The sequence below is a fragment of the Oncorhynchus mykiss genome, chromosome 23 (assembly GCF_013265735.2).
Source record: "Oncorhynchus mykiss isolate Arlee chromosome 23, USDA_OmykA_1.1, whole genome shotgun sequence".
NCBI classification, from domain to species: Eukaryota; Metazoa; Chordata; class Actinopteri; order Salmoniformes; family Salmonidae; genus Oncorhynchus; species Oncorhynchus mykiss.
In genome coordinates, this window is record NC_048587.1 from 6551747 (window position 1) to 6565672 (window position 13926).

Sequence of the window (13926 nt, forward strand, 5' to 3'; positions counted from 1 at the left end):
CAGGCTATGGGGACAGCTGGGGGATTGAGACAAAAGCAGGACAGGCTATGGGGACAGCTGGGGAAATGAGACAGAAGTCTGACAGGCTATGGGGACAGATGGGGGATTGAGACAGAAGTCTGACAGGCTATGGGGACAGCTGGGGGATTGAGACAGAAGTCGGACAGGCTACGGGGACAGCTGGGGGATTGAGACAGAAGCAGGACAGGCTATGGGGACAGCTGGTGTATTGAGACAGAAACAGGACAGATTGTGGGGACAGCTGGGGGTTTGAGACAGAAGTCGGACAGGCTATGGGGAGAGTTGGGGAAATGATACAGAAGCAGGACAGGCTATGGGGACAGCTGGTGTATTGAGACAGAAGCAGGACAGGCTATGGGGACAGCTGGGGGATTGAGACATAAGCAGGACAGGCTATGGGGACAGCTGGGGAAATGAGACAGAAGTCTGACAGGCTATGGAGACAACTGGGGGATTGAGACAGAAGCAGGACAGGCTATGGGGACAGATAGGGAAATGAGAAAGAAGTAGGACAGGCTATGGGGACAGCGGGGGGATTGAGACAAATGCAGGACAGGCTATGGGGACAGCTGGGGAAATGAGACAGAAGTCTGACAGGCTATGGGGACAGATGGGGTATTGAGACAGAAGCAGGACAGGCTATGGGGACAGATGGGGTATTGAGACAGAAGCAGGACAGGCTATGGGGACAGCTGGGGGATTGAGATAGAAGCAGGACAGGCTATGGGGACAGCTGGGGGATTAAGACAGAAGCAGGACAGGCTATGGGGACAGCTGGGGTATTGAGACAGAAGCAGGACAGCTGGGGGATTGAGACAGAAGTCTGACAGGCTATGGGGGCAGCTGGGGGATTGAGACAGAAGCAGGACAGGCTATGGGGACAGCTGGGGGATTGAGACAGAAGTTGGACAGGCTATGGGGACAGCTGGGGGATTGAGATAGAAGTCTGACAGGCTATGGGGACAGCTGGGGGATTGAGACAGAAGTCGGACAGGCTATGGGGACAGCTGGGGGATTGAGACAGAAGTCGGACAGGCTGTGGGGACAGCTGGGGGATTGAGACAGAAGTCGGACAGGCTATGGGGACAGCTGGGGGATTGAGACAGAAGCAGGACAGGCTATGGGGACAGCTGGTGTATTGAGACAGAAACAGGACAGACTGTGGGGACAGTTGGGGGTTTGAGACAGAAGCAGGACAGGCTATGGGGACAGATGGGGAAATGAGAAAGAAGTAGGACAGGCTATGGGGACAGCTGGGGGATTGAGACAAATGCAGGACAGGATATGGGGACAGCTGGGGAAATGAGACAGAAGTCTGACAGGCTATGGGGACAGATGGGGTATTGAGACAGAAGCAGGACAGGCTATGGGGACAGATGGGGTATTGATACAGAAGCAGGACAGGCTTTTGGGACAGCTGGGGGATTGACATAGAAGCAGGACAGGCTATGGGGACAGCTGGGGGATTGAGACAGAAGCAGGACAGGCTATGGGGACAGCTGGGGTATTGAGACAGAAGCAGGACAGGCTGTGGGGACAGCTGGGGGATTGAGACAGAAGCAGGACAGGCTATGGGGACAGCTGGGGGATTGAGATAGAAGCAGGACAGGCTATGGGGGCAGCTGGGGGATTGAGACAGAAGTCTGACAGGCTGTGGGGACAGCTGGGGGATTGAGACAGAAGTCGGACAGGCTATGGGGACAGCTGGCGGATTGAGATAGAAGTCTGACAGGCTATGGGGACAGCTGTGGGATTGAGACAGAAGTCTGACAGGCTGTTGGGACAGCTGGGGGATTGAGACAGAAGTCTGACAGGCTATGGGGACAGCTGGGGGATTGAGACAGAAGTCGGACAGGCTACGGGGACAGCTGGGGGATTGAGACAGAAGCAGGACAGGCTATGGGGACAGCTGGTGTATTGAGACAGAAACAGGACAGATTGTGGGGACAGCTGGGGGTTTGAGACAGAAGTCGGACAGGCTATGGGGAGAGTTGGGGAAATGATACAGAAGCAGGACAGGCTATGGGGACAGCTGGTGTATTGAGACAGAAGCAGGACAGGCTATGGGGACAGCTGGGGGATTGAGACAGAAGCAGGACAGGCTATGGGGACAGCTGGGGAAATGAGACAGAAGTCTGACAGGCTATGGAGACAACTGGGGGATTGAGACAGAAGCAGGACAGGCTATGGGGACAGATAGGGAAATGAGAAAGAAGTAGGACAGGCTATGGGGACAGCGGGGGGATTGAGACAGAAGCAGGACAGGCTATGGGGACAGCTGGTGTATTGAGACAGAAACAGGACAGGCTGTGGGTACAGCTGGGGGTTTGAGACAGAAGTCGGACAGGCTATGGGGACAGCTGGGGAAATGAGACAGAAGCAGGACAGGCTATGGGGACAGCTGGGTGATTGAGACAGAAGCAGGACAGGCTATGGGGACAGCTGGGGGATTGAGACAGAAGCAGGACAGGCTATGGGGACAGCTGGGGAAATGAGACAGAAGTCTGACAGGCTATGGAGACAACTGGGGGATTGAGACAGAAGCAGGACAGGCTATGGGGACAGATGGGGAAATGAGAAAGAAGTAGGACAGGCTATGGGGACAGCTGGGGGATTGAGACAAATGCAGGACAGGCTATGCGGACAGCTGGGAAAATGAGACAGACGTCTGAAAGGCTATGGGGACAGATGGGGTATTGAGACAGAAGCAGGACAGGCTATGGGGACAGATGGGGGATTGAGATAGAAGCAGGACAGGCTATGGGGACAGCTGGGGGATTGAGATAGAAGTCTGACAGGCTGTGGGGACAGCTGGGGTATTGAGACAGAAGTCTGACAGGCTGTGGGGACAGCTGGGTGATTGAGACAGAAGTCGGACAGGCTGTGGGGACAGCTGGGGGATTGAGACAGAAGTCGGACAGGCTGTGGGGACAGCTGGGGGATTGAGATAGAAGTCTGACAGGCTGTGGGGACAGCTGGGGGTTTGAGACAGAAGTCTGACAGGCTGTGGGGACAGCTGGGTGATTGAGACAGAAGCAGGACAGCTGGGGGATTGAGACAGAAGTCTGACAGGCTGTGGGGACAGCTGGGGGATTGAGACAGAAGTCGGACAGGCTGTGGGGACAGCTGGGGGATTGAGATAGAAGTCTGACAGGCTGTGGGGACAGCTGGGTGATTGCGACAGAAGTCGGACAGGCTGTGGGGACAGCTGGGGGATTGAGACAGAAGTCGGACAGGCTGTGGGGACAGCTGGGGGATTGAGACAGAAGTCGGACAGGCTATGGGGACAGCTGGAGGATTGAGACAGAAGTCGGACAGGCTATGGGGACAGATGGGGTATTGAGACAGAAGCAGGACAGGCTATGGGGACAGCTGGGGGATTGAGATAGAAGCAGGACAGGCTATGGGGACAGCTGGGGGATTGAGACAGAAGTCGGACAGGCTATGGGGACAGATGGGGTATTGAGACAGAAGCAGGACAGGCTACGGGGACAGCTGGGGGATTGAGATAGAAGCAGGACAGGCTATGGGGACAGCTGGGGGATTGAGACAGAAGCAGGACAGGCTATGGGGACAGCTGGGGTATTGAGACAGAAGCAGGACAGCTGGGCGATTGAGACAGAAGTCTGACAGGCTATGGGGACAGCTGGGGGATTGAGACAGAAGCAGGACAGGCTATGGGGACAGCTGGGGGATTGAGACAGAAGTCGGACAGGCTATGGGGACAGCTGGGGGATTGAGATAGAAGTCTGACAGGCTATGGGGACAGCTGGGGGATTGAGACAGAAGTCTGACAGGCTGTGGGGACAGCTGGGGGATTGAGACAGAAGTCAGGCAGGCTATGGGGGCAGCTGGGGGATTGAGACAGAAGTCTGACAGGCTGTGGGGACAGCTGGGGGATTGAGACAGAAGTCGGACAGGCTATGGGACAGCTGGGGGATTGAGACAGAAGCAGGACAGGCTATGGGGACAGATGGGGAAATGAGAAAGAAGTAGGACAGGCTATGGGGACAGCTGGGGGATTGAGACAAATGCAGGACAGGCTATGCGGACAGCTGGGAAAATGAGACAGAAGTCTGACAGGCTATGGGGACAGATGGGGTATTGAGACAGAAGCAGGACAGGCTATGGGGACAGATGGGGTATTGAGACAGAAGCAGGACAGGCTATGGGGACAGCTGGGGGATTGAGATAGAAGCAGGACAGGCTATGGGGACAGCTGGGGATTGAGACAGAAGCAGGACAGGCTATGGGGACAGCTGGGGTATTGAGACAGAAGCAGGACAGGCTGTGGGGACAGCTGGGGGATTGAGACAGAAGTCTGACAGGCTATGGGGACAGCTGGGGGATTGAGACAGAAGCAGGACAGGCTATGGGGACAGCTGGGGGATTGAGACAAAAGCAGGACAGGCTATGGGGACAGCTGGGGAAATGAGACAGAAGTCTGACAGGCTATGGGGACAGCTGGGGGATTGAGACAGAAGTCTGACAGGCTGTGGGGACAGCTGGGGGATTGAGACAGAAGTCGGACAGGCTGTGGGGACAACTGGGGGATTGAGACAGAAGCAGGACAGGCTATGGGGACAGCTGGGGTATTGAGACAGAAGCAGGACAGCTGGGGGATTGAGACAGAAGTCTGACAGGCTATGGGGACAGCTGGGGGATTGAGACATTAGTCGGACAGGCTGTGGGGACGGCTGGGGGATTGAGATAGAAGTCTGACAGGCTGTGGGGACAGCTGGGGGATTGAGACAGAAGTCGGACAGGCTATGGGGACAGCTTGGGGATTGAGACAGAAGTCGGACAGGCTATGGGGACAGCTGGGGGATTGAGACAGAAGCAGGACAGGCTATGGGGACAGCTGGTGTATTGAGACAGAAACAGGACAGGCTGTGGGTACAGCTGGGGGTTTGAGACAGAAGTCGGACAGGCTATGGGGACAGCTGGGGAAATGAGACAGAATCAGGACAGGCTATGGGGACAGCTGGGTGATTGAGACAGAAGCAGGACAAGCTATGGGGACAGCTGGGGGATTGAGACAGAAGCAGGACAGGCTATGGGGACAGCTGGGGAAATGAGACAGAAGTCTGACAGGCTATGGAGACAACTGGGGGATTGAGACAGAAGCAGGACAGGCTATGGGGACAGATGGGGAAATGAGAAAGAAGTAGGACAGGCTATGGGGACAGCTGGGGGATTGAGACAAATGCAGGACAGGCTATGCGGACAGCTGGGAAAATGAGACAGAAGTCTGAAAGGCTATGGGGACAGATGGGGTATTGAGACAGAAGCAGGACAGGCTATGGGGACAGATGGGGGATTGAGATAGAAGCAGGACAGGCTATGGGGACAGCTGGGGGATTGAGATAGAAGTCTGACAGGCTGTGGGGACAGCTGGGGTATTGAGACAGAAGTCTGACAGGCTGTGGGGACAGCTGGGTGATTGAGACAGAAGTCGGACAGGCTGTGGGGACAGCTGGGGGATTGAGACAGAAGTCGGACAGGCTGTGGGGACAGCTGGGGGATTGAGATAGAAGTCTGACAGGCTGTGGGGACAGCTGGGGGATTGAGACAGAAGTCTGACAGGCTGTGGGGACAGCTGGGTGATTGAGACAGAAGCAGGACAGCTGGGGGATTGAGACAGAAGCAGGACAGGCTATGGGGACAGATGGGGGATTGAGATAGAAGCAGGACAGGCTATGGGGACAGCTGGGGGATTGAGATAGAAGTCTGACAGGCTGTGGGGACAGCTGGGGTATTGAGACAGAAGTCTGACAGGCTGTGGGGACAGCTGGGTGATTGAGACAGAAGTCGGACAGGCTGTGGGGACAGCTGGGGGATTGAGACAGAAGTCGGACAGGCTGTGGGGACAGCTGGGGGATTGAGATAGAAGTCTGACAGGCTGTGGGGACAGCTGGGGGATTGAGACAGAAGTCGGACAGGCTGTGGGGACAGCTGGGGGATTGAGATAGAAGTCTGACAGGCTGTGGGGACAGCTGGGTGATTGAGACAGAAGTCGGACAGGCTGTGGGGACAGCTGGGGGATTGAGACAGAAGTCGGACAGGCTGTGGGGACAGCTGGGGGATTGAGACAGAAGTCGGACAGGCTATGGGGACAGCTGGAGGATTGAGACAGAAGTCGGACAGGCTATGGGGACAGATGGGGTATTGAGACAGAAGCAGGACAGGCTATGGGGACAGCTGGGGGATTATGGGGACAGCTGGGGGATTGAGACAGAAGTCGGACAGGCTATGGGGACAGATGGGGTATTGAGACAGAAGCAGGACAGGCTACGGGGACAGCTGGGGGATTGAGATAGAAGCAGGACAGGCTATGGGGACAGCTGGGGGATTGAGACAGAAGCAGGACAGGCTATGGGGACAGCTGGGGTATTGAGACAGAAGCAGGACAGCTGGGCGATTGAGACAGAAGTCTGACAGGCTATGGGGACAGCTGGGGGATTGAGACAGAACTAGGACAGGCTATGGGGACAGCTGGGGGATTGAGACAGAAGTCGGACAGGCTATGGGGACAGCTGGGGGATTGAGATAGAAGTCTGACAGGCTATGGGGACAGCTGGGGGATTGAGACAGAAGTCTGACAGGCTGTGGGGACAGCTGGGGGATTGAGACAGAAGTCAGGCAGGCTATGGGGGCAGCTGGGGGATTGAGACAGAAGTCTGACAGGCTGTGGGGACAGCTGGGGGATTGAGACAGAAGTCGGACAGGCTATGGGACAGCTGGGGGATTGAGACAGAAGCAGGACAGGCTATGGGGACAGCTGGTGTATTGAGACAGAAACAGGACAGATTGTGGGGACAGCTGGGGGTTTGAGACAGAAGTCGGACAGGCTATGGGGAGGGTTGGGGAAATGAGACAGACGCAGGACAGGCTATGGGGACAGCTGGTGTATTGAGACAGAAGCAGGACAGGTTATGGGGACAGCTGGGGGATTGAGACAGAAGCAGGACAGGCTATGGGGACAGCTGGGGAAATGAGACAGAAGTCTGACAGGCTATGGAGACAACTGGGGGATTGAGACAGAAGCAGGACAGGCTATGGGGACAGATGGGGAAATGAGAAAGAAGTAGGACAGGCTATGGGGACAGCTGGGGGATTGAGACAAATGCAGGACAGGCTATGGGGACAGCTGGGGAAATGAGACAGAAGTCTGACAGGCTATGGGGACAGATGGGGTATTGAGACAGAAGCAGGACAGCTGGGCGATTGAGACAGAAGTCTGACAGGCTATGGGGACAGCTGGGGGATTGAGACAGAAGCAGGACAGGCTATGGGGACAGCTGGGGGATTGAGACAGAAGTCGGACAGGCTATGGGGACAGCTGGGGGATTGAGATAGAAGTCTGACAGGCTATGGGGACAGCTGGGGGATTGAGACAGAAGTCTGACAGGCTGTGGGGACAGCTGGGGGATTGAGACAGAAGTCAGGCAGGCTATGGGGGCAGCTGGGGGATTGAGACAGAAGTCTGACAGGCTGTGGGGACAGCTGGGGGATTGAGACAGAAGTCGGACAGGCTATGGGACAGCTGGGGGATTGAGACAGAAGCAGGACAGGCTATGGGGACAGCTGGTGTATTGAGACAGAAACAGGACAGATTGTGGGGACAGCTGGGGGTTTGAGACAGAAGTCGGACAGGCTATGGGGAGGGTTGGGGAAATGAGACAGACGCAGGACAGGCTATGGGGACAGCTGGTGTATTGAGACAGAAGCAGGACAGGTTATGGGGACAGCTGGGGGATTGAGACAGAAGCAGGACAGGCTATGGGGACAGCTGGGGAAATGAGACAGAAGTCTGACAGGCTATGGAGACAACTGGGGGATTGAGACAGAAGCAGGACAGGCTATGGGGACAGATGGGGAAATGAGAAAGAAGTAGGACAGGCTATGGGGACAGCTGGGGGATTGAGACAAATGCAGGACAGGCTATGGGGACAGCTGGGGAAATGAGACAGAAGTCTGACAGGCTATGGGGACAGTTGGGGTATTGAGACAGAAGCAGGACAGGCTATGGGGACAGATGGGGTATTGAGACAGAAGCAGGACAGGCTATGGGGACAGCTGGGGGATTGAGATAGAAGCAGGACAGGCTATGGGGACAGCTGGGGGATTAAGACAGAAGCAGGACAGGCTAAGGGGACAGCTGGGGTATTGAGACAGAAGCAGGACAGCTGGGAGATTGAGACAGAAGTCTGACAGGCTATGGGGACAGCTGGGGGATTGAGACAGAAGCAGGACAGGCTATGGGGACAGCTGGGGGATTGAGACAGAAGTCGGACAGGCTATGGGGACAGCTGGGGGATTGAGATAGAAGTCTGACAGGCTATGGGGACAGCTGGGGGATTGAGACAGAAGTCTGACAGGCTGCGGGGACAGCTGGGGGATTGAGACAGAAGTCGGACAGGCTGTGGGGACAGCTGGGGGATTGAGACAGAAGTCGGACAGAATGTGGGGACAGCTGGGGGATTGAGATAGAAGTCTGACAGGCTATGGGGACAGCTGGGGGATTGAGATAGAAGTCTGACAGGCTATGGGGACAGCTGGGGGATTGAGACAGAAGTCGGACAGGCTATGGGGACAGCTGGGTGATTGAGACAGAAGTCGGACAGGCTATGGGGACAGCTGGGGGATTGAGACAGAAGTCGGACAGGCTATGGGGACAGCTGGGGGATTGAGACAGAAGCAGGACAGGCTATGGGGACCGCTGGTGTATTGAGACAGAAACAGGACAGGCTGTGGGGACAGCTGGGGGTTTGAGACAGAAGCAGGACAGGCTATGGGGACAGATAGGGAAATGAGAAAGAAGTAGGACAGGCTATGGGGACAGCTGGGGGATTGAGACAAATGCAGGACAGGATATGGGGACAGCTGGGGGATTGAGACAGAAGTCAGGCAGGCTATGGGGGCAGCTGGGGGATTGAGACAGAAGTCTGACAGGCTGTGGGGACAGCTGGGGGATTGAGACAGAAGTCGGACAGGCTATGGGACAGCTGGGGGATTGAGACAGAAGCAGGACAGGCTATGGGGACAGCTGGTGTATTGAGACAGAAACAGGACAGATTGTGGGGACAGCTGGGGGTTTGAGACAGAAGTCGGACAGGCTATGGGGAGGGTTGGGGAAATGAGACAGACGCAGGACAGGCTATGGGGACAGCTGGTGTATTGAGACAGAAGCAGGACAGGTTATGGGGACAGCTGGGGGATTGAGACAGAAGCAGGACAGGCTATGGGGACAGCTGGGGAAATGAGACAGAAGTCTGACAGGCTATGGAGACAACTGGGGGATTGAGACAGAAGCAGGACAGGCTATGGGGACAGATGGGGAAATGAGAAAGAAGTAGGACAGGCTATGGGGACAGCTGGGGGATTGAGACAAATGCAGGACAGGCTATGGGGACAGCTGGGGAAATGAGACAGAAGTCTGACAGGCTATGGGGACAGATGGGGTATTGAGACAGAAGCAGGACAGCTGGGCGATTGAGACAGAAGTCTGACAGGCTATGGGGACAGCTGGGGGATTGAGACAGAAGCAGGACAGGCTATGGGGACAGCTGGGGGATTGAGACAGAAGTCGGACAGGCTATGGGGACAGCTGGGGGATTGAGATAGAAGTCTGACAGGCTATGGGGACAGCTGGGGGATTGAGACAGAAGTCTGACAGGCTGTGGGGACAGCTGGGGGATTGAGACAGAAGTCAGGCAGGCTATGGGGGCAGCTGGGGGATTGAGACAGAAGTCTGACAGGCTGTGGGGACAGCTGGGGGATTGAGACAGAAGTCGGACAGGCTATGGGACAGCTGGGGGATTGAGACAGAAGCAGGACAGGCTATGGGGACAGCTGGTGTATTGAGACAGAAACAGGACAGATTGTGGGGACAGCTGGGGGTTTGAGACAGAAGTCGGACAGGCTATGGGGAGGGTTGGGGAAATGAGACAGACGCAGGACAGGCTATGGGGACAGCTGGTGTATTGAGACAGAAGCAGGACAGGTTATGGGGACAGCTGGGGGATTGAGACAGAAGCAGGACAGGCTATGGGGACAGCTGGGGAAATGAGACAGAAGTCTGACAGGCTATGGAGACAACTGGGGGATTGAGACAGAAGCAGGACAGGCTATGGGGACAGATGGGGAAATGAGAAAGAAGTAGGACAGGCTATGGGGACAGCTGGGGGATTGAGACAAATGCAGGACAGGCTATGGGGACAGCTGGGGAAATGAGACAGAAGTCTGACAGGCTATGGGGACAGTTGGGGTATTGAGACAGAAGCAGGACAGGCTATGGGGACAGATGGGGTATTGAGACAGAAGCAGGACAGGCTATGGGGACAGCTGGGGGATTGAGATAGAAGCAGGACAGGCTATGGGGACAGCTGGGGGATTAAGACAGAAGCAGGACAGGCTAAGGGGACAGCTGGGGTATTGAGACAGAAGCAGGACAGCTGGGAGATTGAGACAGAAGTCTGACAGGCTATGGGGACAGCTGGGGGATTGAGACAGAAGCAGGACAGGCTATGGGGACAGCTGGGGGATTGAGACAGAAGTCGGACAGGCTATGGGGACAGCTGGGGGATTGAGATAGAAGTCTGACAGGCTATGGGGACAGCTGGGGGATTGAGACAGAAGTCTGACAGGCTGCGGGGACAGCTGGGGGATTGAGACAGAAGTCGGACAGGCTGTGGGGACAGCTGGGGGATTGAGACAGAAGTCGGACAGAATGTGGGGACAGCTGGGGGATTGAGATAGAAGTCTGACAGGCTATGGGGACAGCTGGGGGATTGAGATAGAAGTCTGACAGGCTATGGGGACAGCTGGGGGATTGAGACAGAAGTCGGACAGGCTATGGGGACAGCTGGGTGATTGAGACAGAAGTCGGACAGGCTATGGGGACAGCTGGGGGATTGAGACAGAAGTCGGACAGGCTATGGGGACAGCTGGGGGATTGAGACAGAAGCAGGACAGGCTATGGGGACCGCTGGTGTATTGAGACAGAAACAGGACAGGCTGTGGGGACAGCTGGGGGTTTGAGACAGAAGCAGGACAGGCTATGGGGACAGATGGGGAAATGAGAAAGAAGTAGGACAGGCTATGGGGACAGCTGGGGGATTGAGACAAATGCAGGACAGGATATGGGGACAGCTGGGGAAATGAGACAGAAGTCTGACAGGCTATGGGGACAGATGGGGTATTGAGACAGAAGCAGGACAGGCTATGGGGACAGATGGGGTATTGATACAGAAGCAGGACAGGCTATGGGGACAGCTGGGGGATTGACATAGAAGCAGGACAGGCTATGGGGACAGCTGGGGGATTGAGACAGAAGCAGGACAGGCTATGGGGACAGCTGGGGTATTGAGACAGAAGCAGGACAGGCTGTGGGGACAGCTGGGGGATTGAAAAATAAGTCTGACAGGCTATGGGGACAGCTGGGGGATTGAGACAGAAGCAGGACAGGCTATGGGGACAGCTGGGGGATTGAGACAGAAGTCGAACAGGCTATGGGGACAGCTGGGGGATTGAGATAGATGTCTGACAGGCTGTGGGGAGAGCTGGGGGATTGAGACAGAAGTCTGACAGGCTGTGGGGACAGCAGGGGGATTGAGACATAAGTCTGACAGGCTGTGGGGACAGCTGGGGGATTGAGACAGAAGCAGGACAGGCTATGGGGACAGCTGGGGGATTGAGACAGAAGCAGGACAGGCTGTGGGGACAGCTGGGGGTTTGAGACAGAAGTCGGACAGGCTATGGGGACAGCTGGGGAAATGAGACAGAAGCAGGACAGGCTATGGGGACAGCTGGTGTATTGAGATAGAAGTCTGACAGGCTGTGGGGACAGCTGGGGGATTGAGACAGAAGTCTGACAGGCTGTGGGGACAGCTGGGGAATTGAGACAGAAGTCTGACAGGCTGTGGGGACAGCTGGGGGATTGAGACAGAAGCAGGACAGGCTATGGGGACAGCTGGGGGATTGAGACAGAAGCAGGACAGACTATGGGGACAGCTGGGGAAATGAGACAGAAGCAGGACAGGCTATGGGGACAGCTGGGGTATTGAGACAAATGCAGGACAGGCTATGGGGACAGCTGGGGGATTGAGATAGAAGCAGGACAGGCTATGGGGACAGCTGGGGGATTGAGACAGAAGCAGGACAGGCTATGGGGACAGCTGGGGTATTGAGACAGAAGCAGGACAGGCTGTGGGGACAGCTGGGGGATTGAGACAGAAGTCTGACAGGCTATGGGGACAGCTGGGGGATTGAGACAGAAGCAGGACAGGCTATGGGGACAGCTGGGGGATTGAGACAAAAGCAGGACAGGCTATGGGGACAGCTGGGGAAATGAGACTGAAGTCTGACAGGCTATGGGGACAGCTGGGGGATTGAGACAGAAGTCTGACAGGCTGTGGGGACAGCTGGGGGATTGAGACAGAAGTCGGACAGGCTGTGGGGACAACTGTGGGATTGAGACAGAAGCCGGAAAGGCTATGGGGACAGCTGGGGGATTGAGACAGAAGAAGGACAGGCTATGGGGACAGCTGGGGGATTGAGACAGAAGTCTGACAGGCTGTGGGGACAGCTGGGGGATTGAGACAGAAGTCGGACAGGCTATGGGGACAGCTGGGGGATTGAGACAGAAGTCGGACAGGCTGTGGGGACAGCTGGGGGATTGAGACAGAAGTCGGACAGGCTATGGGGACAGCTGGGGGATTGAGACAGAAGCAGGACAGGCTATGGGGACAGCTGGTGTATTGAGACAGAAACAGGACAGGCTGTGGGTACAGCTGGGGGTTTGAGACAGAAGTCGGACAGGCTATGGGGACAGCTGGGGAAATGAGACAGAAGCAGGACAGGCTATGGGGACAGCTGGTGTATTGAGACAGAAGCAGGACAGGCTATGGGGACAGCTGGGGGATTGAGACAGAAGCAGGACAGGCTATGGGGACAGCTGGGGAAATGAGACAGAAGTCTGACAGGCTATGGAGACAACTGGGGGATTGAGACAGAAGCAGGACAGGCTAAGGGGACAGATGTTGAAATGAGAAAGAAGTAGGACAGGCTATGGGGACAGTTGGGGGATTGAGACAAATGCAGGACAGGCTATGCGGACAGCTGGGAAAATGAGACAGAAGTCTGACAGGCTATGGGGACAGATGGGGTATTGAGACAGAAGCAGGACAGGCTATGGGGACAGATGGGGTATTGAGACAGAAGCAGGACAGGCTATGGGGACAGCTGGGGGATTGAGATAGAAGCACGACAGGCTATGGGGACAGCTGGGGGATTGAGACAGAAGCAGGACAGGCTATGGGGACAGCTGGGGTATTGAGACAGAAGCAGGACAGGCTGTGGGGACAGCTGGGGGATTGAGACAGAAGTCTGACAGGCTATGGGGACAGCTGGGGGATTGAGACAGAAGCAGGACAGGCTATGGGGACAGCTGGGGGATTGAGACAAAAGCAGGACAGGCTATGGGGACAGCTGGGGAAATGAGACTGAAGTCTGACAGGCTATGGGGACAGCTGGGGGATTGAGACAGAAGTCTGACAGGCTGTGGGGACAGCTGGGGGATTGAGACAGAAGTCGGACAGGCTATGGGGACAGCTGGAGGATTGAGACAGAAGCAGGACAGGCTGTGGGGACAGCTGGTGTATTGAGACAGAAGCAGGACAGGCTGTGGGGACAGCTGGGGGATTGAGACAGAAGTCGGACAGGCTATGGGGACAGCTGGGGAAATGAGACAGAAGCAGGACAGGCTATGGGGACAGCTGGGGAAATGAGACAGAAGCAGGACAGGCTATGGGGACAGCTGGGGGATTGAGACAGAAGCAGGACAGGCTATGGGGACAGCTGGGGAAATGATACAGAAGTCTGACAGGCTATGGAGACAACTGG